General features: G+C 35.7%; 1 long non-coding RNA gene across 1 annotated transcript; it reads left to right on the top strand.

Moving 5' to 3' along the window:
* Window positions 1-9,157: 9,157 nt before the first annotated feature.
* On the top strand, window positions 9,158-11,009 carry LOC141652308 (uncharacterized). Its single transcript, XR_012547125.1, has 2 exons — window positions 9,158-9,203; window positions 10,299-11,009. It is a non-coding gene; the product is annotated as an uncharacterized LOC141652308 (long non-coding RNA).
* Window positions 11,010-25,952: the final 14,943 nt, after the last annotated feature.

The raw sequence follows: 25,952 nt of genomic DNA, 5'->3' as shown, positions 1-25,952 counted from the left end.
CATATCTGACTCTTCTTCTTTTCTTTTGAGCATACCAACAGTTGCGTAAATCTCAGACCACACCCGAGACATTCCAAATTTATTATTACCAGTAAGATCATAGTTTTCCAGGAAATTTCCATTCAAATCATAAACCGGGTTTCTGAGTGCATTCTTACTCCACCTACGCAAAATGTATTTCTCAGGTATTTCCTTAAACTTTCCCGAGCAAATCCAAATGATGTGGTTGCATAAGATCCCTTTCCTTTCAAACAATTTACATGCACAACGGACATCCATTGTTCTCCTATTGTACTCAACTGCATATCTCTTTCACTTGTTTGCGTCCTCAACAATTGAAACTTCAAAGTTAGTTACTGGATCTGGTGGGGTGTATCCACAAACACTACACGCATTTACCGAAAATTTAACCTCCTCTTGGAAGTCAAAGAACACTTCATGTGTATAGACCTTCACTGCATGGGCCTCCCAGTTTGACCCGAATAGGGTTTCAGGCATTGAGTTGTGGCTCTGTGCTTCAAGAAGCTTTAGATTGTGCCTTTGTTGGTCCATGGCACTCTCAAATCTCATCCAAAATTCTACGAGAGTCCCATATTTATTTTCAAATCTCTTGAAGAAGCTATTCGAACTCTCTGATCTTTGTGTGGTTTTTAAAATGTTGCCCATCGGCACATTCCTGAAATAAGCGGGTATCCACTGATCTCGTTCCGCAAACTTGTCAGTCAACCATTTATTTTCTTCTAACGAAAACTCGCTAATGACCTTAGCCCAATTCTCTTCAAATTCCTCAGGCTCCAAGTCCTCGCTCCAGACAACATTGTTCAGACGACTTAAGAAATCAGTCTCTTTGCAAATTGTGCTCCCAACCTTATCTGTTACTTTCTTCATAATGTGCCACATGCAAAAGCGATGTCTTGCTTTTTTGAACACGGTTGCAAGTCACAAAATCCACATTATCTATTGTCAGAGATCTTTGGTCACAAATCAAGCTCTAAGATTCACTAAACAAGGTCTCAGATTCACAAGATAAGAGAAATAACAAAATAGGCAATTTCAACAACTTATGACCAAGTTTAAGAATATTAGCTTTGTGTTTCACATAACAAGCCCAAAGATTCCCTGAACAAGGTCTGAGATTCACAAGATAAGGTCTGAGATTCACAAAATTAAGAGCAAAATAGATGATTTTAAACCACGACCAAGTTTCACATAACAAGCCCTGAGATTCACTGAACAAGGTCTGAGATTCACAAAATTAAGAGCAAAATAGATGATTTTAAACCACGACCAAGTTTCACATAACAAGCCCAAAGATTCACTGAACAAGGTATGAGATTCACAAAATTAAGAGCAAAATAGATGATTTTAAACCACGGCCAAGTTTCACATAACATGCCCAAAGATTCACTGAACAAGGTCTGAGATTCACAAGATAAGGTCTGAGATTCACAAAATTAAGAGCAAAATAGATGATTTTAAACCACGACCAAGTTTCACATAACAAGCCCAAAGATTCACTGAACAAGGTCTGGGATTCACAAGATAAGGTCTGAGATTCACAAGATAAGGTCTGAGATTCACAAAACAAGGTCTGAGATTCACAAGATAAGAGAAATAACAAAATAGGCAATTTCAACAACTTATGACCAATTTTAAGAATATTAGCTTTGTGTTTCACAAATCAAGATCTAAGTTTCACAAAACACGCTCTATGATTCACAAAATAAACTTCAAGATTCACGAATAATGTTCCTAGATTCACCAAATAAATAACCAGTTTCACAAAAGTAAGATATTCCAAACACACCTGGAACTGCATTTATTATTCCGGCATCTTGGTCACTGATGATGTAATTGGGTTCTTTGCCACCCATTGCTTTCAGGAACTGCTGAAATGCCCAAATAAATGAGTCATCGTCTTCATGATCTAAAAGCACGCATATAAATGTTATTGACTTTTTGTGATTGTCAATCCTAGTGAAAGGTGCAAATTTCATGTTATATTTGTTCGTTCCATAGGTTGGATCGAATGAAATAGCATCACCAAACAATGCGTAACATCTGATGGAATCCGCATTTGTCCAAAAAATTCTTGTCAAAGCAACAAGATCTGTTTCATATGAAAATACCAACCCTTTTGTTTCTCGGAGGGTTTCTAAACGAGAGATGAACATATGTCCATCCTTGCCATTAAGTAGACACTTTACATTCCTTTGGAAATTCTTGAACTGCGTAAGGGTAGCTCCAACATTTTCGAAACCCTCTGCTTGTTCCTTGCATAATTTGTATGTTAAACTAGCCCCGACATTCAATCTCGAATTTTGGATAATCAATTGCTTATGATATTCGGTCGGTTGATTTATATTAACAAAGAAGTTTCTCAAATTCCCTATTTTTGACAAAGCGTCACTTTGGGTGATTGTGACCCTCACAGAATTGTTCAATCTTTTACATCTTTTCATGGAACATGAATTTTATCATTGCTTCACAACCCCACCTTTTAATTTTAGTTATTCTTGTACCACTTTGCTTATTGGAACTCTCAGCTTCACCTGCACCTCAACCCTTTTTCGTACTGGTTTTAGCAGTTTTTGTTTTTCTATTTGCACTTATTGCACCAGCTTTTGTTTTGTCACCAGTTTAAACGGTTGTTGTTTTTGCATCAGCTTTGGGAGGACGATTTTTCCTGTTATTAAAACCTTGACGATGACAAACCATGCATTTTGTTCGAATAACACCATCTTTAAACCTCTTAGTTGAAGACTTCCTTGCTTCAAACCCACAAGCAATAGCATAAATTTTATAGAACAACATTGCTGACTCTAAGTCCACAAATGTTTTGCCAACCACGGGTGTAAACTTCTCTTCAATCCTACTTATCCATTGCTCAGTGCCACCTGGTGTGTAAGTTACCAAAGTAGTAGGTGTGGAAATAGTTGGCATTGTAGGGGTTGTTAAGACAGCAGTAGAACCCTCACCATCCTGACTAGAACCACCATTAGAGCAAGGAACCTCACCACAACCGACACGAGGCGTCACACTACACTGTGAGTTGTTGTTGACATTTGAATCAATACCTAAGAAGATAAAAGGTTCACAAAGTCACATCTCACATTCACAAAACAAGGCTTAAGATTCACTAAATAAGGTCTGTGATTCACAAATAAAGTCTGAGGATATTATCTGAGCAAGGAAGAGAGCAGAATAGGTCATTCCTAAAGGGTTCACAAAAAGAGCTCTAGGATTCACAAACACAAGGACTGAGATTCACAAGTTCACTTTTTGGTTCAGATTATTAGTTCAGTTTTTAATCTTACCCAGGTTGTATATATTAGTTATTAAGTTTCACAAAATAACCTTCTAGTTTCACAAACTACGGTCTCTCCTTCACACAAAAAGAAATAAATAAATTGCATCAGTAACGTTTAACAACAGAGATTCACAAAATAAGGCCCAAGATTCACTAAATAAAGGCTGAGATTCACCAAATAAAGTCCGAGATTCACTAAATAAAGTATCAGATTATTAGTTCAAATAATTTAAAAAAAAATTGGTGAAGATTTTTAAGTTTTATTTAATTATCACACTATCATCATTTGCTAAGATTCACTGAGTAAGGTCTGAGATTCACAAAATAAGGTCTAAGATTCACAAAATAAGTAAAAGAGCAGCAAAGGTGATTCTAACCACTTATGATGACCAAGTTTCACAAAACAAGCTCTAAGATTCACTAAACTAGGTCTGAGATTCACCAAACAACAAAATCCACTCAATTCATAAACTCTTACAGTAACAATTCAACCAACTCTTACAGTCACACAATTAGGTCCTAAGATTCACAAATTCAACTCAATTCATAAACTAAACCTTGCAAAAAAACTGAAATACAATATCGATCCATATATTCCATAATAATCGAGCAGAAATTTTGACAAATGCAAATTGATTAGAAAACATGAGATTTCACAAAAATTACATAAAAAACGATATACCTGATTCAATAACACTATTATCATCAGTCATTGTGATATCTACAATCTCCATAGCAATTAGAGCTGCAAAATCGTCAAAAACAAATTAGTAAGTAGTACGAAATCGCGAGAAAAAGGAAATCGCTCAAAATATTGGTCAAATTCGAACGTTCTATTTACAAAATCGTTCAATTTGATCAAATTCGAACCTGATATCATCAATTTATGAGTGAATTGACAGAATTGTATGAATATACTCAATTTTGATCAAAATTATGAAATTACCTGAAAATTAATCGATTTTTCTTCTGAAATTACTTGAATCAACGTTGTTGAATGTTGTTTTGATGAAATCCACGAACAATCGATGAACAAATTGATGAGCTTTGCTGAAGAATTTCCGTTGAACGAACGAGAGCTTGCTTGTTGAAGAATTTTCAGGAAAACAATTTTGTTTGTATATTTTAGAGAGATAGTGTGTAATTGGGCTATTGTATGATTTAATATTTTAGTGAGAGAAAGTATTTTGGGCTAAATGAAAAGATTTGGAATGACCCCTCAATTTTCATTGATGAATAATAGAAAGTTAGTCCATAAATGAAGGATTAATGAAGGAATTTGGTGAGGCCGCGCTCGCCATAATTAACATCATCACGGATTCGGCCTATATATATATATATATATATATATATATATATATATATATATATATATATATATATATATATATATATATATATATATATATATATATATATATATATATATATATAGAGAGAGAGAGAGAGTTAGGATCTTGTGAGTTTTGTTTCTTAAGGTAAGTTTGTGCTCACCGATGTGGACCATTGGATTATACTCCTCCTATTCACTATATTCTTCCCCTTTACTTTTTGCACAAGAAATAAGAAAGTGAATTTGGACCACACAAAACACACTAACCCACATGCAATTTAATTTGGACCACACAAATCAACCCAAAAAAAGGAAATAGGGAAGAAAACCCGAATAATCCGAATAAGGAAATAGGGAAGAATCTATATATATATATATATATATATATATATATATATATATATATATATATATATATATATATATAAAAGAGAGTTTTTTCGAGCGATTCTAGACTGTCCACATCATCACAAATTAATTTAGGAAAGTTGTATAAATAATATTTTTGATGTAAAAAATAAAGTGGTAAATCTTTTAGTTACTATAATAATATATATTTCCTATTTTATAGTCAAGCGATCTTTCTAATTTTCATATAAAAAGTTTTACATTTCATTTGGCAAAATAATGTCGGTAAAAAAATTATGAAAATAATATAATTAGATTCGTGGTAAGAAATGCTATCATTAGAGTATAGATTTCATATAATTTGCACATATTTAGGATGCTGTATTTCTTAATATGTTATATGTTCTACCTTGAATGTATAAATATTAGAATTTTCCCACATCGAAAGATTAACGCAAGGTGAGCTGAACCTATGATTATAAATAGAAGACATCATTGGAACTCAGATATCAACCCAAAATCTTTTGAGTCTCTCAAGTATTGTCTCAGAGAGTTACTAAGAGTTAAGATTTTGTATTATTATCTCCATATTATGATATAAAAAAATAATGTGGAGGATATTTTAATTATTATAATATATATTTTTTATATTTTTTACATTTCATTTGCAAAAGTATCGTTAAAAAATTATGAAAATTATATAATTAGATTTGTGATAAAAAAAATGCTATCATTAGAGTAAAGATTTCTTATCATTTGCACATATTTTAATTGATAAAAATAAATGAACATAGTATAGTATTGATCGGGTTGGATGTCAAACTAGGTCCGAAAAAAGATGGTGTACTTCTTACTTCTTAGTGTGTTATTTGTCCACATTAATAATTTAGGTTTTGTTAATATATAATGTATAAAGAGTAAAATTGTCCTACATCGGAAATTACTATAAGATGGGGTGATCATATGATATGGTAAAAAAAATTATGAAAATAATATAATTAGATTCATGGTAAAAAAATTGTTATTATTGGAGTATGGATTTCATATTATTTGCATATATTAAAGATGATATATTTCTTAGGAGTCGTTTGGTTCGAGATGAATGAATGAAATGGAACGGAGTATGATATCATATATGTATGAGATTCCAACTTCATTTCATCTCAAAGTTATTTGAATCAATCTAAATAAGTAAAGGGAAGGAATGAAGTTTATTAAAGGGGAGAAGGTGGATGTGAGTTTTCAAGGGGTTGAGATGGAGTTAGAATCTATTGAGTATCCAACTCCTCCAAAATCACCCAACCAAACATTTGAATTGATTCAATCCATTCCATTCAATTCCATATTAGCCAACCAGGCACCCATAAGTATGTTATATGCCCCACATTGAACATATAAATAATAGGATTGTCCCATATCGAAGGATTAACAAAAGGTGGGTGGACTTATGATTATAAATAGAAGGCATCCTTTGAACTTAGATATCAATCCAAAATCTTTTGAGTCTCTCAAATATTATCTTAGAGAGTTCTTAGAAGTTTATATCATTATCTCCATAATATGATATTAAAAATAATGTGGAGAATGTTTTAATTATTATAACACGTATTTCCTATGTTATACTCAAGTGATAGTTTATAATTTTTATATAAAAGCTTTTTCATTTCATTTGACCAAAAAATATCTTTAAAAAAACTATGAAAATTATATAATTAGATTCGTGGTAAAAAAATTGTTACCATTAGAGTATAGATTTATTATCATTTACACGTTACATTATATATAATCTCTTTTCCAGGATGGCTCCTATTTATAATCATGGGATCACCCCCTCTTATGTTAATCTTTCGATGTGGGACAATTTTATTATTTATATATGTAGTATATTCATCACACTAGATTATGTTTTAATGTGGAACATATAACATACTAAGAAGTACACAATTTTTTATATTAACAAATTATATGAAATCGATACTCTAATGATAGCATTTGTTACCACAAATCAAATCAAATGTATAATTTTTTTATATAAAAATTAGAAATATCACTTAAATATAATATAATATAATAAATATTAAATTATAATAATTAAAAGATTCTACACTTTATTTCTTGCATCCAAAAATATTATTTATAATACTTTTCTAAATTAATTTTTAGGAAACTCCACCTTGATAATCATCTGAGGTGGGACAATTCAACTATTCATATGTAGCATTCACCACACCTACATTATTTTTCAATGTGGGACAAATAATATACTTAGAAAAAACATCATATCATATATATAAGTATAGAAAAATCGTACGAACATAGCATATTATTTTCTCATTATTAATCGGGTTGGATGTCGAATTGGAGGCGAAAAACATAGTGTATTTCTAACAATGTTATTTGTTCCATATTGAAAAACAATGTAGGTGGTGTTAATATATAATGTATAAATAGTCGAATTGTCCCACATCGGAAAATTACAATAAGGTGGGGTGAGCCTATGATTATAAATAGGAGTCATCTTTGGCACTTAAATATCAACCAAAATTTTTTTGAGTCTCTTAAGTATTGTCTTATTAGAGATCTCTTATTAGAGTTTCTATTATTATCTCTTTAATAGAAAAAATTATTTATTATTAATTTTTCTCGCATAATCAATAAACGGTAGACGTGTATGTATTTATTATTTATTTTTTTGAAAGAGATATTTTAATAATATGTAAACAAATGATTATCATGTAAACATTAAAGTTTTAGAACATTTTTTTCATTATAACCAAGTTAATTAGAGTATTATAGATTAATGGTTCAGATCTAATCTAACCCATTATATATAAGATCCTCCCTCTTTCATTAATTTATTTCCCGTCCTTTCTTTTCTCTCCCTACCGATCAAGTTACTCCATGAGTAAACCACACTATAAGGACCCAAATTATCTTTGTATATTACTTTGAGGACCTCACTTATTGTTGTGTAGCTTTAAGGACCTCATTATGTGCTTTGGACCAAAATACCCTTATTTTTATTTATAATTTATAGATGTAGATATTTTCTTAAAAATGAGAACAAGGTAAAAAATTTCAAACCACAGGCAATTAGGCATAATATATTTTGTGTGAGTTTATATTTGTCGTCCATACTAAATACCGTTATCTTCATTTATTATTTTTTTCTCGATTTTGTTTTGGAATAGTAGAAAATATTTCTTTTACGATTTTTTTAGTGATAAGGGTGCCCGCAACCGCTAATTTTGATGTGCACTGGGTAAATTCCGGGTATTCATGATAACCTGCAAACCAAATTTTATCTTTACACATTCAATTTTTTTTTTTATCAGTTAGTCTCCTTTAAGACGACATTATTCGTTTTAAGCTTAAGAGGAGAATTACATATATATCACTTGTATATATAAAAATGTATAGGGAAAAATAATATATTTGTCTTATATACACAAGTGGTATAATATTTGACCGGTAATTTTTATTTTTATGTAACACTTTTTTTTAACTTGTTTTCATCTAAACCAAACTCATTATTAATATTTATGGGCGGACATTGTAACTAAAATTTTAATAGTTGTTGGTTTCGTTAATCATTATAAGATAATTAAGAAAATATTTATCATTTGTATTACTTCTCATTGTTAGATCGCACATGGGTCTGGCCGTACCCGGTATCAACTTTACAAGTCCAAGGAGGTTCCCTCCCAAAACCAATTGACAATGGTAGGAGTAGCCCCCTGGGTTATAATCTAGATCACTCTTCTCTATTTCTCTGATGTGGGAGACCAACATATGATTCTTCACACTCATTTATTAATTTTTCCCAATTCATTTCACGCGATCTTCAAGACGGAACTTTCTCCGTAAAAACATGACTTGTATATATAAATTGTTTATTGAAAAACTACTTATGTGAATTAGTTTTCATAAGAGATGTAATTATTTTGTTTTTTATTATTAATAATTTTTGTTTTTATTTATTTATTGTTAAAGTTGTTAATTTCAATTCTTAAAAACAAATTGGGAAGAAAAAAGGATGGGAGTAATAAATCTAACGGTAATTTGGTCAAATTTATGTCGTGAGGTCCTTAAAGCCACTTAACAATAATTGAGGTCCTTAAAGCAACATTTGTTGATAATTGGAGTCCTTGTTGTGGAGTTTACTCGTTACTCCATACTCTTCTAAATTTTTCAGTTTTCCTGCAATGTAAGGTACTTCCATTATTCTCTTCTTGTTTTATTTTGTTGTCTTCCACGATCATCCGCATTGTTCTTCTCTTGACATCTTGGTCGACGGACATTGGTGATTCTCTTCCTAATCAATCAAGGCTTGACCTAATTTTTGTATTCTTTTTGTAATTGAGAGTGTGATTCGATTTCTGTTGCAATACTGGCAATCATCTTCATAATCAATAAGGTTATAGTTAGTAATTCAAATTTCCACATCATAATCAATCAATGTTAAAGATAAAACATTGAACATTCATTCAAATTTCCAATTCAGTAAAATAAGTGCTGTATTGTTAGGGTTTTACCATTAATTCATCATTTATTCATCTATTAAGTTTATCCTTATTGAGTTTTTCTGCACTGATACTTTCTTATCCCAAGGTTCAATTTGAATGTTTCATAGGCTTTGTGTTATTTCTAATCATTTAGATTATTTTTTTATGTTGTATTCTCTCTTTCGTTTCGGTTTAGAGTGACAATTATTTTGCTAATGTTAGCAGTAGAGATTGTAACATTTGTAAGTAACAAGTTATTGTTATAACTTTGTAAGTTAAAACTCACTAGTCATTGTTGTTATTCAATACTGTCAGAGTGTCAGTGTTAATGTCTTGTCTAAGAGCTTAATGGTTGCGTAAGTTATGGTCTATCATGGTACTGTTTGTGTCCGAGTCAATAATTTGGGAAGCAAGGTTATGCTTATTCTTAGATTCACAATTGGATGGGTTAAATTACGTAATTTTGTTAACTATTTATATAACTTTGTTGATGAAATGGTGTAGGAAAACGAATGTTCAATGTTTTACTGAACTACTAACTTGTTTGTGTATCAAATAGGTAGCCTGAACAAAAAAACGGATTGTAATACTACTGTAAGGAGGTAGCTAAAACTACTAATTTTTTTTGAATTATATGTTGTAATTGGTACTTGTTTGTCTCTTCTCAGTGAGAGAAAATAATTAATATGCATTCATAATGTCCTAGCCAGCTTATATGTAGTAGGGAGTATATTTTAAGCATGTAGCATGTTCTCCTGAATTAGCTATTGTAATTCTCTTATGCTGTTGTTTTGTGATGCAGGTTGGAAAGCAGCTATCCTTTGCTATAATGCTCCAACAATAGAATTAACTGGTGGGTTTTAAGCGTCTTTATCTTTAGCCTTTTTACGCCGAATGGTCTTTTGATTTTTCAAGTCCCCTAAAGTTGGCTTTGAGCCTTTCGTCAGACATTTATTTGTAAAGATAGCTCAATGTACTGGAGTTTGAGTGTCCTTTAATTGGTCACCAGGGAAATTTCATCATATGATTCAGTAATGGAGGGAAGGATATTTGATTTGGAAGAACTGGGTACAGATGGATTAAGGAGTTTACCATGTTTATTGATTAATTCTTGGGCTAAATATGTGAGAGTGTGTGTGTGTTTCTTGGAATGAAGGGCGGTGAACTCGATAGTGGACACTGGACAACGATCTAAAGGATCTTTGGAAATGGTTTGGGAGTCTTAATATACCACCAAAGCTTGCTCATTTCGCTGGGTGGGCAGCTAGCAATACTCTTCTGCAGCGTTATGTCCAATGTGAGGCGGAGTGTGCGATGTGTGGAGTTGAGGTGGAGGACTACTATCGTTGCTGTTGTCGTACATGTTATTATTCTCACCTATTCTAGACTTTCTAGTAATCCTGCATTAATGTTACCTGCTGATATGACTGATGTTTAATTTATCTCTTGGCGTACTGCGCTGGTGTTTGAAATTGTTCTCCGTTGAGGTAAATTAAGGCAATTTTCATGATTATTTGTTTACTTAGATCGGAGTTCATATGTTGCAGTAATAATGTCCGCTTTTAATTTTATGTAAATTGATTTGTGTCGGAGTGACGACGGAGGCGAAGGAGCATCAAGTATAATGCGAGCTTGTGCAGGTTTGTGATGGTACTTCGTTGAGGTAAATTAAGGTGCTTTATCTTGTAGTTTTCTCTTATTGTGGAGTTGCTGGTAAGGCCAAGCCTTTTAGCCAATATTGTAAGATTTTGTCGAAAATGTAAATGCATACAAGTTGTTTGAAATGTCCCTTTGAAGCACCAGGTTTTATAGAGAGTTTTGAAGCTGATATGATATGTTCTCATAAACAAGTTTGACTTGCTAGACGATTACAATGTGCACATTGTAATGTTTTGAGGATTATTATGTGGCTTTCTATGAACTATGACGTCTATTAGCTCAAAATGGTAGAGCATTGTGTTACGACACAAGGTGTGGGTTCGACTCCTGCATGGACGATAAAACAACAGTACAAACACAATAATACCAGAATAACTCGGAGTAACATCACAATAACAACAGAATAACAGCGGAATAAAAACACAATAACACTAGAATAACACGTGGTGAAAAAAAAATCAAAAGTAAAAAAAATCACAATAACTGGAATAAAACACAAGAACACTGAAATAACACGCGGTGAAAAAAAATCAAAGTAAAAAAATCACAATAACACCAGAATAACAGCGGAATAGGAATAACACGTGGTGAAAAAAGTCAAAAGTATAAAAAAAGATTACAATAACAACACTGGAATAACATGTGGTGAAAAAAAAATCAACATAAAAAAATCACATTAACAACACAATAACACGCGGTAAAAAAAAAGTAACACTAGAACAACACTTTGTAACACAAAAAAAAGGGTTATTCTCATTGGTACCCCTTAGTTATCAACTTTTCTCAATGGTACCCCTCCCTTTTTATAATCCCCAATTATACCCCTAAACTTTCTTTTTGACTTCCAACAGTTACCATTACTCTTTTCCGTCAAATTACTTCCGTTAGATTATGGCTCAGGGATTTTGGGAGAGAGGAGGTATATGGAGAATATGGTACACTCGGCTGCATATAATCTAAACCTTAATGAAAAACCTTCCCATTTTCCATCCCTATTGTTATCAAATCCCAACAAACACAAAAAAGTTGATGGAAGATGTATAAGAATTAGGATGCCAGCAGTTTGTGCAGCTAAAATTTTCCAATTAACTAAAGAATGAGGTCAAAAATATGATGGTGAAACTTTCAATGGCTTTTACAACAATGAGAAAATGCCATTATTGCTACCACTGGTACTAATACCATCCCCGCTTCTTTCTTATTCGCTTCCGACTCCTCCGTTTCTGAACATGGTACCTCTGTTTTTGCAACAATATCCGAGACTTGGAACTTGATTGGTAGCAATCATTTGCCTCCGGGTTCGTGGGGATACAGGTTCAATTTGGGTCAAGAAACCGGGTTTTCAAAGACGAGTATGGAAGTGTCAAATTTGAACATGGGTTTGGTGGGTTTTGGAGAGTATAATTTGAGTTGGGTTTATCACAGGATATTTTGAATTATGGTGCTATTAATCAATTTTATGAACAAATTAGGAATAATAGCAGATCAAATTTTGGCATTAACAATGATTATCATCAGCAAAAACAAGTTCTTGATCATGCGGCAAGATGAGTGAATTTTGGGAGAGAGAAGGTATATGGTACACTAAGCAGCTGAGCCATAATCTAACGGAAGTAATTTGACGGAAAAGAGCTATGGTAACTGTTGGAAGTAAAAAAGAAAGTTTAGGGGCATAATTGAGGATTATAAAAAGGGAGGGGTATCATTGAGAAAAGTTGATAACTCAGGGGTACCAATGAGAATAACCCAAAAAAAAAAAGAATAACACTAGAATAACAGGTGGTAACACTGAAATAAAAGTGTTAGTTTGGTTTCTATGGTGAGTTTGCGCTCACATGTTATTCTCGTGTTCTCATGCTTCTCTAATTCCAGTTATTTTTTTATTTTATTTTTATCTTTTATTCCAGTGTTATTCTTTTTTTTTTCGTCTTTTTTTTGTTATAGGTGTTATTCTAGTGTTACTCTTATACTTTTTTTTTTTGTATTATCACTTATTATTCCAGTGTTACTTTTATGTTATCACGATTTTCTAATTATCTCATTATGTTGCTTACTTTTTTTTTACCTGACTCAGGTGTTGGTGTTATTCTTACTCAGTTGTTATTCTGCTGTTATTGTGTTGCTACTCCGGTGTTATTTTGATGTTATTGTGTTGTGTTGCTACTCCGGTGTTATTCTGATGTTATTGTGTTGTTATTCCGCTGTTATTGTGGTGTTACTCCGGGTGTTATTCTGGTGTTATTGTAGTGTTATTACTGTGTTACTGTAGTGTTATTATGTTGTTATTGTAGTGTTAGTGTAATTCAGATGTTATTGTGTTGTGTTGCTACTCAGGTGTTTACTCCGGGGGTGAGTTTACTCCGGGTGTTATTCTGGTGTTATTATTGTGTTACTGTAGTGTTATTATGTTGTTATTGTAGTGTTATTGTTGTGGTGTTATTGTCGGATTAGCTTCGTCATATACAAAATGGATCAATGATGGCATGGAACAATAATAAAGACGATATTATACTTTCTAGGCTATGTGGGATTCGAACCCACACCTTCGTACACATACATGTACGTAGCTCTACCATTGAGCCAATAGCCTTTTTTATACTTACCCTTCTTTAGTGAGTTTGTTTGACCAATTGAAACAACTCCTTCAACCAATTTGTAATGCTTGAATTCGGTAGTTAAGAATCACTGTATATCTGGATATGATGAATCATCCATTAAGCTCTTCAATGATGATTATCCAAAAAAAAAAAACGGATACCTTAACAAAGCCACGCAATTAGATGATTTCAGCCATTAAATTTAAGAATCATTCAACATAGTTATGTCACAATACCGTTAACCCCAATCACCCCAATAATGAAATGAATACTCTCACATGTGAGTGTCTAACAAGGTTCTGTAGATACCCAGTATCTGCTGAGACTCCAACAAACACCCGATGATTATCGGACTACAACATGCTTTGGAATCGCGGCGTTTGATCGACAGTATGTGTACAACTTTACGTCGGAAAACTTAAAACGATTTCGAAAATAAAACATTTCAAAACATTTCAAAAATACCTGGAGTGTTTAATGCACGAAGACGGGGTCGCAATGACACTAACTAGAGTCAAAACCGACACCTGACCAAAAACCGACTCAAAAATTCAAATCCCGACTCCAATAACGAGTCAAACCGAGTCAACCACAAAAAACAAACCTTTTCAAACCTTCTATGTTAAGGTTTCCCGGAATCTTACATAGTCAAGTACCAAACATGTTCATCCAAATCCTAGGATAGAACAAATCATGATTGCTCTTGTGTGGAAGCGACAAGACAACTCGAAGACCCGCGACGTGGCTCGCGCCACTTTGAGCAGCCCAGGTGGCCACGTCGCTCAAAACTCACACAACCACTCATTCTCCTATAAATACCCCTCAAATGCCCCCATTTGAGAACTTACGCGAGTGTCCGCTCTCTCTTTTCTCCCTTAAAATTCTCGACTCGACTTCTCAAGTCACAATCCGACGCGTATTTACGACCTACCGATCGTAAATACAAGCCTTACACATTGTTTGGTACCGTCATCGTGCATTAAATCACTTGACCGACCACTTCGACCACTACACCGTCACTAATCTTAAAACACTCTTTTACTTACCAAAACGGTTTTAAACCGAGTTTTTTCCGACCAAACGAGTTGTTACACTTACGTCGGTCACTCGCCATAACCAAACATGTAAGTATGAGGGTATAAAAATTCTTCTTTTATCATGTTTTTATTTGTTTCATGACTATAACATGCTAAAACTTGCATAACATGAACCAAAACATGGGATAAACGAGCCAAAACTGATTTTTGGCCTGAGACAGAAGCCCCTTGGTTCGCCGGCTTGCCCGCGCCTAAATGGGGTGTCCAGGTCAGAACTCAACCGTGTTTGTTCTCGTCTTTCCCCTTTAATTCATTTTCATATTTGTAATCGGTTTTTACCATTTCAAATATTTTCAAACATTTTTATTTTATTTTATTTGCTTTAACCATAAAACATTTTTCACCCTTGGTTCCTCATACCATGACGGTTAAATCTGTGTTTCGGTGATAATATTTGGTTAATGACATTTAAAAGGTATTTAAACCCTTTTATTTCATTTCTTTACATTTTGGGAGGTATTTTAAAGCCTTTCATCATTTCTTGACACTTTCAAAGTAAACATATTAGTCACCAACACAAAGTCATCCTTGGTTCTACATACCATGCCTGATTTTAACTTGGGTACGATGACGAATGTCGACTAATGATATTCAAATGAACTTAAAACAATTAGTTCATAATCATTTTCAAAACTATTCATGTCAAGCTTGTCAAAACCGAACCCGACATTGAATACCGTCAAAGTAATGATGATTATTCAAGTCTAGTTCTTCAAATCAACAAATGCGGTCTAAACGACCCTTTCAAATCAAATCGGGTTCAAATACCCGTTTTTCAACACGTTTTATAACGTTTTCTAAATGGCCAGAATACGGCATATAACCGTAGGTTGACCCGCGCCTAAACAGGCCTTTCATTTCTCATTTTCAAAACCAGAGGAGGCCCCTTTACACCGCCGGCTGGCTCGCGCCTCATGTAGCCGTCTGGTACAGGGCTTGTTCCTTTTCCAGCACTCGTCTAGGACAATCCCGACTCCGGTTAGCCCGGATATAGGACGGATCAGATGACTATTTGCTTATTCAAAATCACATTTACAAAATGCCTTGCTACAAATGGATCACGTTATGCACCATAAACCTAATACGGTAAATGGATGTTTAATTTCCGTCTTGCATGCAAATCAATCATTAATCCAACTCGACATCTTATACTTGATACTTGGATTAAATCAACCGACTTGGAAAGCTCTCACATGTTAGGTTTAAATTATTGGATGCGCATTCATGCATTTAAACCGTTTTATCAACTTTTGCATTCAACCAACCAAGATCGATCAGTAGAGGCCGCTACCGCGGGCGGGATTGGGTGTCTGATTAAAGGGCTTCCCAATACGTACCTTCACCTCTTACTCAGAAACTTTGGATAGTGGACGACCTTATCCAGGGCGTACGAGAGTCATTCTAGAGATAGGATGCTAAAGAGGGACGATTTCCTTATCTTTAGTACCTATGTCAAACGCTGCTTTGTGCTTCGATTTGACCGAGGTATAAAGTGGATTTCGAACGGGTTCCAAGCATCCCACAAATGCTTGGTGGCAACTCCGAACATCTCTAATCGTTTCGAGACCCTTACCGAGTCGAAACCGACCGATCTAAAACGATCCGGTCGAAAGCATCTTTACACCGCCGAGCATGGCTTTCAAAAAGACCGCTGCCATTGTCCACAGATCGAACCGGGCATACGCAGGTGGGCCATGTCCACAGATTGGCGACTCCGCTGGGATAACTAGGACACTTACGCCTTTGTGATGCCTAGATTGTGAGACTCGAACGAGGTCTTGGTTGAAATGCATTAATTGATATTACGGTCACGGTCGGGTTCTTTGTCCAATCCCACAACCTAACCCTTTTCGGCCAATTGGCTCGTCTCGTCGGCGTGAGTTTTCTCATCCCCGCGTTTCGAATCCCGATTGAGTCAAGCATACCGTTGACGTTACACATTTTTGTTTCTTCAAAGAGCTTTCATCACTTTCGAGCACGAGGCTATGGCACCCTCCTTACACATTTTGTTTGGATTGGTATCCCTCTCGCAAATCGGGGTTTGATTGCTTGGTGTGTAACCCACCCTTTTAAACCCAAACCCGTGTCAGCATAATGTATAATATAATGAAACTGTGAGTGCTTATGTGCTACTTGATCATAAGTCCTTACGTGTCATTTTCAAAATTTCAAAAAAACACCTTTTTGCGCCGTTATAATGGCCACTTCAAACCTCGGCCTTTCGCCAACCGTTGCACGCCTTTCTAGGCCGTCGTAATGACGATTTTCAAACCCGGTTTTTATAACCATTTCAACACGCCTTTCTATGCCGTCGTAATGACGATTTTCAAACCCGGTTTTTATAACCATTTCAACACGCCTTTCTAGGCCGTCGTAATGACGATTTTCAAACCCGATTTTTATAACCATTTCAGCACGCCTTTCTAGGCTGTCGTAATGACGATTTTCAAACCCGGTTTTTATAACCATTTCAACACGCCTTTCTAGGCCGTCGTAATGACGATTTTCAAACCCGGTTTTTATTACCATTTCAACACGCCTTTCTAGGCCGTCGTAATGACGATTTTCAAACCCGATTTTTATAACCATTTCAACACGCCTTTCTAGGCCGTCGTAATGACGATTTTCAAACCCGGTTTTTTATAACCATTTTCAACACGCCTTTCTAGGTCGTCGTAATGACGATTTTCAAACTCGGTTTTTTTTGAACCATTTCAACACGCCTTTCTAGGCCATCGTAATGACAATTTTCAAACTCGGTTTTTTACAACCATTTCAAACCACCTTTTCACGCCGTTATAATCGCCGCGTCTAGACACGGATTTTAACCCATTTCGCGCCGACAATGACTCTTTCAAAACCCGAGAAAAGCACACACCCTTTTCTCGAGACACTTTTGAGATCCCGAGGACCATGCACCGTCCCCGAGACCTCTTCAAACATTTCAAACTCGATTTTCAAAACATACAATTTTGAATTTCAAAAACCGTCTTAGGAGGCAATACCTTGTTTTCCGAGCCGACTCAAACTCAAACCGTCTTTTGCAAATAAACTTAAGACAACCCTTTCAACGGATCGACTTTCGGAGATCTATATCTTCGGAAGCCGTCCACAAAGCGACAAATGAATCTTTTTGAAAATTTCTATTTTCGGAAACTTCAGTCCACCATTCCAATTCCACCTCGTGTCTATCGAGTCAAAGCAAACGTACTTATGGGTCTTTACTTATGAGTCGTCTCACCACGAGACCCGTCCAATGGCGTCACGCCGTTATGTTGGACTCGTGTCAAAAGTTCGGTCAACACCGTCACGTCATAAATCGAGTCAGCACCGAGGAACCACACACGGTCACCCTCGTCTTGTTGAGTCGGATCTTTGTCTCGTCCTTGTGTTGTCTGCGTTCAGTCTTTGAACCGTGTCGGATTGAGTTGTAATGTGAGCCATTTTTCTGCCTCAAAGCCATGGCCCCGTCTTCAACTTCGTCTGTCAACAACAACAACAATGATAACAACAGAGATGTCACGACTGATTAGCTAGCCAGCCCGCTCACCGCTCTTAAGGTCACCCTGTATCGTGTCGAGACCCGTATCGACGCCCTAGAAAACAAAGAAACTGGAGAACATAATGCTCCACCTCTGACTGAAACTGAGAAGTGGCTAAAGCTCCTGGACGAACAGCTCCTAGCCCGGGGTAACAATATCCATCTTGAGAACAACCGAAGGTTCGAACCTATTGGGGATCAGTTACCTGACAACTTTACCCTAACTGATGTACCTAAGATCAAAAGAGTGGAGGACCCGCTCAATCATATCCGTGCCTTCAAAGACTACATTGCCATTAAGGGGGTCAGACAGGAACTCTTCACCCGGATCTTCCCGTCCTCTTTGGAACCGATTCCTCGCCAGTGGTACTACTCCCTTGATTCGAAAAACCTTACTACTTGGGATGAGGTCGCGGTTGAATTTGCTAAGCAATATGCTGACAATGTTGAAATCCAAGCTAATACCCGTACCCTTGAGGTTCTAACCCAGAACGACAAGAAGGGGTTCACCGAGTTCTTAACCCGTTGGAGGAGGGTGAGTACTCAGTCCGCCCAGTGTATGCCAACTTACTGAGGTATCAAAATATTAAGACCTTCCAGGATCTGCAAATTCTGGGGACACGCATTGAATATGACCTCCGGAAAGGCGTCTTGGCCAAGACCACTGGCAGAGGCTACCAGGGATCCACCTCAACCGGGTCTCGCCCTTACGGCCAAACGAACAAGATCGATGAGGTCAACCTCGTTGAACCATCTTCTAAGAGAGCTGAGCGCCCCCAGAGAGTGTTCACTAATATAGGGTCAACTTATGCAAGTGCTTTGAAGAGGCTCATGGACCGGGGAAAGTTGCAACCAATCGGAACCACCCCGGATCCGACCGATGCTAAGAAATCCCGCTTCTGGAACCCCAATGCCTATTGTCAGTACCATCAAGGGAAGGGACATGATACTGAAACCTGCTTCAAACTCAAACACATCATCCAAGACATGATTGAGAAAGGGGATCTGCCTTTACCCCCGCCGACTAAGCCAAACAACAAAACAAATCCTCTGGGAATCCACGCCATCTCCAACGATGAGCCAACTCTGGACTGCTCACACCTCATCCTGCCAGTTGATGACGAGGTAAACACTTTGGAAAAAGATCCATCAGACAGGGTATTTGTGTTCAGTGCCGCCACTATGCTCACTATGTTTCAACAGGTTGAAGAAGCCATAACCAGTCTCTCCGAGAGGATTACCCGACTTGACGATGCCTACCGTCGACTTATCTTCAATCCTCCGCCACCACGCCCGAGGGAGAGTCCCCCGAGCACCCAAAGCTACCCTCACCAGGATGGATCGCTCCCGCGACCATTCTGGCATGCACCTCACAATAATCACCCTCACAATAATCACCCCCACAAAAACTACCCTCACAAAAATTACCCTCACAAAAATATCCCTCACAAAAACTGCCCACCCAGAAATACCCCTCCAAGGTGCCTTCGAGATCCTGAAATCAACGGCATCTGGAGAGATGATGTTGAAGATGTCTACCTTGTCCCAGAAAAAGAGAAGCGGGCGAAAGAGATCGGTCACCTTACCCGGTCCGGACGCCCCTATCAGAATCTGAACAATCCAATGGTCGTTCCAACAACAAACGACCAAGTTGTCCCGGAAGTAGACACTCAACCAAAGGCTCCAGAGAATTCAATCCTCAAACAGCTTCAGAAGGCAAAAGCCGAAATCTCAATTTGGCAACTGATCGCGACATCTTTTGAGCATCGACAGGCTTTGCTGCAAGCCTTGGGAAAATTAACCGTGCCCTCCACCTCTTCCCCTGAAGAAATAGTGGCACATCTGACAAGGGACGCCCCTGACTTGAACAACCCAGTCGTCTTCTCTGACGAAGATATCCCTCCCTTCGGAGCCAATCATAACCTTGCCCTGTACATCAAAACACACAATAACTAGCTAGTACAACATAATAAAAACTCACAACAATAATACAACATAATAATAAAGTGGGTAATGGAGGTCTTCACTCTTCCATTCTACCCTTGCCTTTTCCCTCGGGGTACATCTTACCCTTGTTCTTCTTGTTGGCCCGCCTAGCATGGATTACCTCCTCAGAACGGATCCTCAACGGATCTAAAACGGCGACGGCCTCCGGTCTAGCACAAGACCTCATGTTCGACCCGAAACGAGCCAATGCATGGCTCACCGTATTCTTGGGGCCGGAACTCCTCCTCTTCGGTGGTCTTATCACATCGGGGCTAGCTCCATCAACATACTCCTCGAAGAAGGCACGGTTGGCCTTGCCAACCTCTCGATATTTCACGTCGACGACCTCGTCCTTGTTAGAAATCTATATCTCAATATGCAACATATTCTTATATGTTATAATTTAATTTAGTCATAAAATTAATTTAGATCTTATGCATGCAAACATAATTAAATATAGAGAAGGAATCGTCATCCTTACTATGTGATTTCGGTCTTATGGGCACCAACAAGATCTCCTTCTTGTTAGTTCTTGAGCTTTCCAATAATGGATGAACATTCATGACTTCAAAATAGAAGCCCTCCAATAAGTAGCACCCAAGACTATCCCGAAATCCCACAAACTAACATGTAATAGATATTTGTTATGTGGTTTACCTTAAAATCGGTTACTAATACTCATATACTACTACTAGTATTATTAGTGTTTGATTTGTACAAATTTGATTCATAAAACTTGATTTTATGAAGAACAAGAGAGAGAGTGTATTGTTTATCATAAAACATAAGAAGAATGGGAAAAATGAGAAAAACCTCTCTAATTTCTCTACAAAACCGGTGGTCTATATGGTATTGGGACCATTTTCCTTTTTCCTTTTTGTCTTCACAAGACAAACTAGTGTAAGGCTTTGTCATGGTCAAGTAACTATCAAGTGTCATAGACAAATGAATAAGACAAATGAATAAGACAAAATTTCTAAAGCTTGCCCACCAATTTCGGTTTTGATGTGTAATATGGAGTCCATTTTATTTTTGTCAATTGTACAATTGTATGTCATGTGACATGTAACATGTCTTATGTCATGTTTTAATTTAAAATGCATATTTAACAAATTAAATATCATTTACAAATTAAATAAATCACATTTAACAAATTGACTAGTAATTCAAAATTACTTTCACATAAAATGGTCATTTAATTACTAGTTAGTATAATTCACAACATCTTGTAATTATAACTAACTTATCATTCTCATCTCGCGTGTTTCGCAAACACTGATTAATTTTAGTAATATAACTAAATTACTAAATAAAATCTTATTTAATCACATTATAATAAGATGTCATTTTCTCTCTTATGATAAAATTTGTTCAATTTTAAGGAATTTAATTAATCTGTATCGACATACAATTAATTAACCTTTTTCAATTAAGGGAATCGTCCTTTAGGTGTGACCTCAAGGATCAATCGATCACCACCGTCGCATTTACGACAAGAAATGTCAAACTCTAGTCAACCAATCATTACCGATATGTGTGGACCAGTTGACTATATATGTAATGTATCATCCCTTTCGTATTCTTGATATGAGATTTAAATATGTGATCAATATGATCGACAATTGTGATCGCATTATTGTCGGGGACACTTACTCCAACAATCTCCCACTTGTCCTCGACAAGTGTGCGTCCCCAATTCTCTTGTCCTATTACTATCTCCCACTCAATGCAAGGTGTCTTTCGGGTCGTACTTGCAAGTGATCATATCGAGAGTGGTTTCCTCGATCTGGAGAATAACTGATTGACCGGAATTTTCTACCATAGAAACCTTCCGAGCGTGGCCACGCATTTCCAGTTCATTACTCCTCGAGTGGCCCTGAGATATTGTTTTAACCCTGACAAAGGGGTGGACAATTCCTATCGCACTTATTTCCTTCGACTAGCCACAGCCATCATAACCCAAAAAATGCCCATTTGACCCCATTTACGAAGGTCGTAGTAACATAAATCAAAGCTAATCTGAAACCGTGCCATCTTAGGCAAACAGTCTTTAGTCAAAAGAATCGACTCAGTAGAATACTATAGTAGCTCTCGCCACGACCAGGCTATATAAATTTGCCAGAACTCTATAAGCGGTCACTGCCCGACAAAGTGTTCCTAACAGTCTGCCTATGTGATCGACTAGTCATCTCACATGACTCTATGGCACTTGAACTTGCCATCAATCGCATCACACTCTAGTCACTTCGAGACTTCACCTCATACAAGTGACTATGGGCGAATACCATGTTAATCCGGGTTCACTTTAACGGGGTTCAATATTGTCTCTACAACCCGTTTGGATGTAACAAGGTATAAAAGGAGTTTTCAGATTTTAAAAACTCGAACGACAAATGTGATTATCACATATGAATAGTCAATACCTGATTACTATATCATATTCTATAATCTAATTTGATCTTGTATGTAGTTATTAATCTCAATCCAATTGAAATGACCCGACTCATCATGTTAAGCCTATGAAAAGGCTTTGGTTAGTAGGTTTTATCAACTTCTTGTGCCTAACTCAACCTACTACATACTCGTTTTCCTTTGTAATGTATACATTTGCATTACAAAACTTTCTGAGTACGTGTCTAGATCCAATCTAGACATAGGCCCTCTAGCCTTAGAATAGCTCCCACTGTTTTCACAGTGTGCGGGACTCATCCTTCTTGCACATCTCAGGATTGCAAGTGTACTCAATTTCCGTTATAAATATCTCTCATTGTTCTTTATTGCCTAGAACCATATCGAATAGCGTTTGATTTCTTATCCAACCACTCATTATTCCATAATGTGTGTTAAGAGAGATTAACTTGTGATACTATATCACATTTCATTTGGCTTATATCAAAGTCTTCACTTTGATAATCCCATCACGACTAGATCGTGATTCTTTGAACTCTTTGAACTTCTTCAAAGATTTCTCTATTTACCTTATTAAGCGAACACATTAGCGTCAACTTAAATCGTTGGTAAAAGAAAATGATCAACCTATTTTGGATCAATGATTTACAACCTCGATCTCCTTTTCAACCAAAAGGCACGAGACATCTTGCTTTGAATACAAGATACGCATATACCATAAAATATAATGGTTTCAAGAGTACTCGATAACTCTTTGCGTTCATCATTCCAGAATCTAAGGTTTAATCTTAGGTTACCAATTTGAGTCTTGCATCATCTTCATGATATATCATTCTAGTTTGGTTTAGAATATAATCACCTTGATACTGAGCTAGCCATACATCAAATCATGGTGTATAGGGTCACAAAAGTGAAACCTCTTTTGTATCTTAACAAGTTTATATTCTTATTTAGAGTTTATGAACTTAATAGTCACAATTAAGTACAACTATAAACCCAAAACTAAATTGATTACACAATGACTTTATCTCTCAACATTATTGTTGCTAGTCGTCATATTCTAATCGTCCTATGTATCAAATACAATGATGAAAACCACCACCGGTTTCTAATATTAACGAAGTAGTACTAGCAAAATTTATGTCAATCAAATAAACATTTAAAGAAGAAGGTCCCATTAGATGTCCCACAACTAACTTGTTGATTCTTCAATAATTTGGGGTAGTTTCCTTTCTAGCGTCCAATAATTAAGACAATGGAAACTTTATCGGTCGGGATTGATAGGTTTAGTATCGTTATTCTCAATAACTTTACTTTTGACATTACCTTGTATCAATTCCATTCTAATTTTACTTCTTTAAAACCTTATCCTTTTGTTAACGGTTTAAGAGAATGCTCTCACTTATTACAATGAGTCTTTGCTAAGAGAAGCAAAATTGTGATTTATGAAGACTACTCTTCATTCGTTTGTTTAGTCTTAAAACTTTCATTGAAGTGGTTGCGGTATTTTGGTCAATTTTGATTTCAAACAAATCTAGTTACCAAAATGATGTAACGTTTCAAAGTACTTAACTCAATTAAGCATATGAGAAAAAATTCATTGTAAGTAGATATGTTCGTCAAGAATCAAAAACCCTTTTGATTACGAATAACTTTTATCTATACTCTTCACAAGAGATCCTTAGCAATGGATAATACGAGGTTTTTAGAAGAAAAATTCAAGTTTTGTCTTTAGTTACGATTGTTTTAATGGAGATTTGAATTAAAAACGAAATGATATCGTATATAAATTTCGGTAAAGAAATAGAACAATATGATAACGGAATAGTGGAATACTTAACATTCATCGTTTTATTAATACTTGTAAATAACAAGTAAAGCATTTACATAGTGACCTCTACCCAACTATGATAAATGATTCCAAGATCCAAATTCATATTAACTTGGGGCACGGTGTGCCGAAATACCCTTTATTAACATAACTCGGTGGATTAACTCTTTAATCGATTCTACTTTTAGAACTCTTGGTCGATAAAATTACATTAATATTTATCTTTAGCCTGAAACACATCCGGAAATCGTCGTGAATACTTTCGTTGGGTTCAACCCAAATTTCGAATAAATGTGTCCATGATCCAAATTTATATTAACTTAGGGCACGGTGTGCCGAAATACCCTTTATTAACATAAATTCGGTGGATAGACATTTATCACCCACTTCCCCTACGTAACAAGGTTTGTACCCCGGTGTGGCCGAGTGCACTCCCTCACGAAATAGGTTTTCATGGTTTCTACTTTTTGGTACGGCTAAGTCTCAATTGTTTATTTAGCGAGAGGTCATGTCAATTTATTATCTATCACGTTTTAAGTGAACTAAAGCGGTGAACTACGATAATTGTAATTGACACGGTCGATAAACTCGACTAAATGATAATGCATGTTATAGTTATGGCGATTTAGCGATGCATGCAACATATAAATAAAATGCAAAGCATAAATTAAATCCTAGTATGGCCTTCCTAAAAATAGTAAATCTAATAAACTATTACATATTCGGAAACCAACTCCATTGGTCCCTTGAACTTCGGTTTTGGCACGCATCTCGAGGTAACACCGTCTTTAAAGGATCGCCTTCTTAAGCGGCACCGTCTTCAAGGAACTCCGGAAAAATTAAATTACATAATAAATTACATAATTTCCTATTATACATTTGTAATTAAAATAAAATAAATCTATTAAATTACAAAACGGTGATACGAGATCACAATAAATTACAACCGAATCGATATTCCCATACATTTCGGGTAATATCAATTAAAAACTTAGGCCATACTAAGTAAAATTACATAAAATAAAATTACATAAAATAAAATTATGACAATCATAAATAAAATGCAGCATTATAATATGTATGAACATGCCCAATTTTATGTTAAATCGCCTTTAAGGAGCCAATATCGTATATTGATCGGTTTTTACGGATTTGCGTGATTCAACCTTTTAAAATCACAATAATTACATAAAATCATATTTATGTACTAGTTAATTACCCTAACCATCTTAGGACTCAAAATTAGTCTCCACTAACATATTGACAATAATTAACTTATATTTCTTAATATTGTTCATAAAAGGACTTAAAATTACAATATAAAGCCATAAACTTC

This window comes from Silene latifolia, chromosome 4, assembly GCF_048544455.1.
Source record: "Silene latifolia isolate original U9 population chromosome 4, ASM4854445v1, whole genome shotgun sequence".
NCBI classification, from domain to species: Eukaryota; Viridiplantae; Streptophyta; class Magnoliopsida; order Caryophyllales; family Caryophyllaceae; genus Silene; species Silene latifolia.
This window is presented reverse-complemented; position numbering and strand designations above follow the sequence as displayed.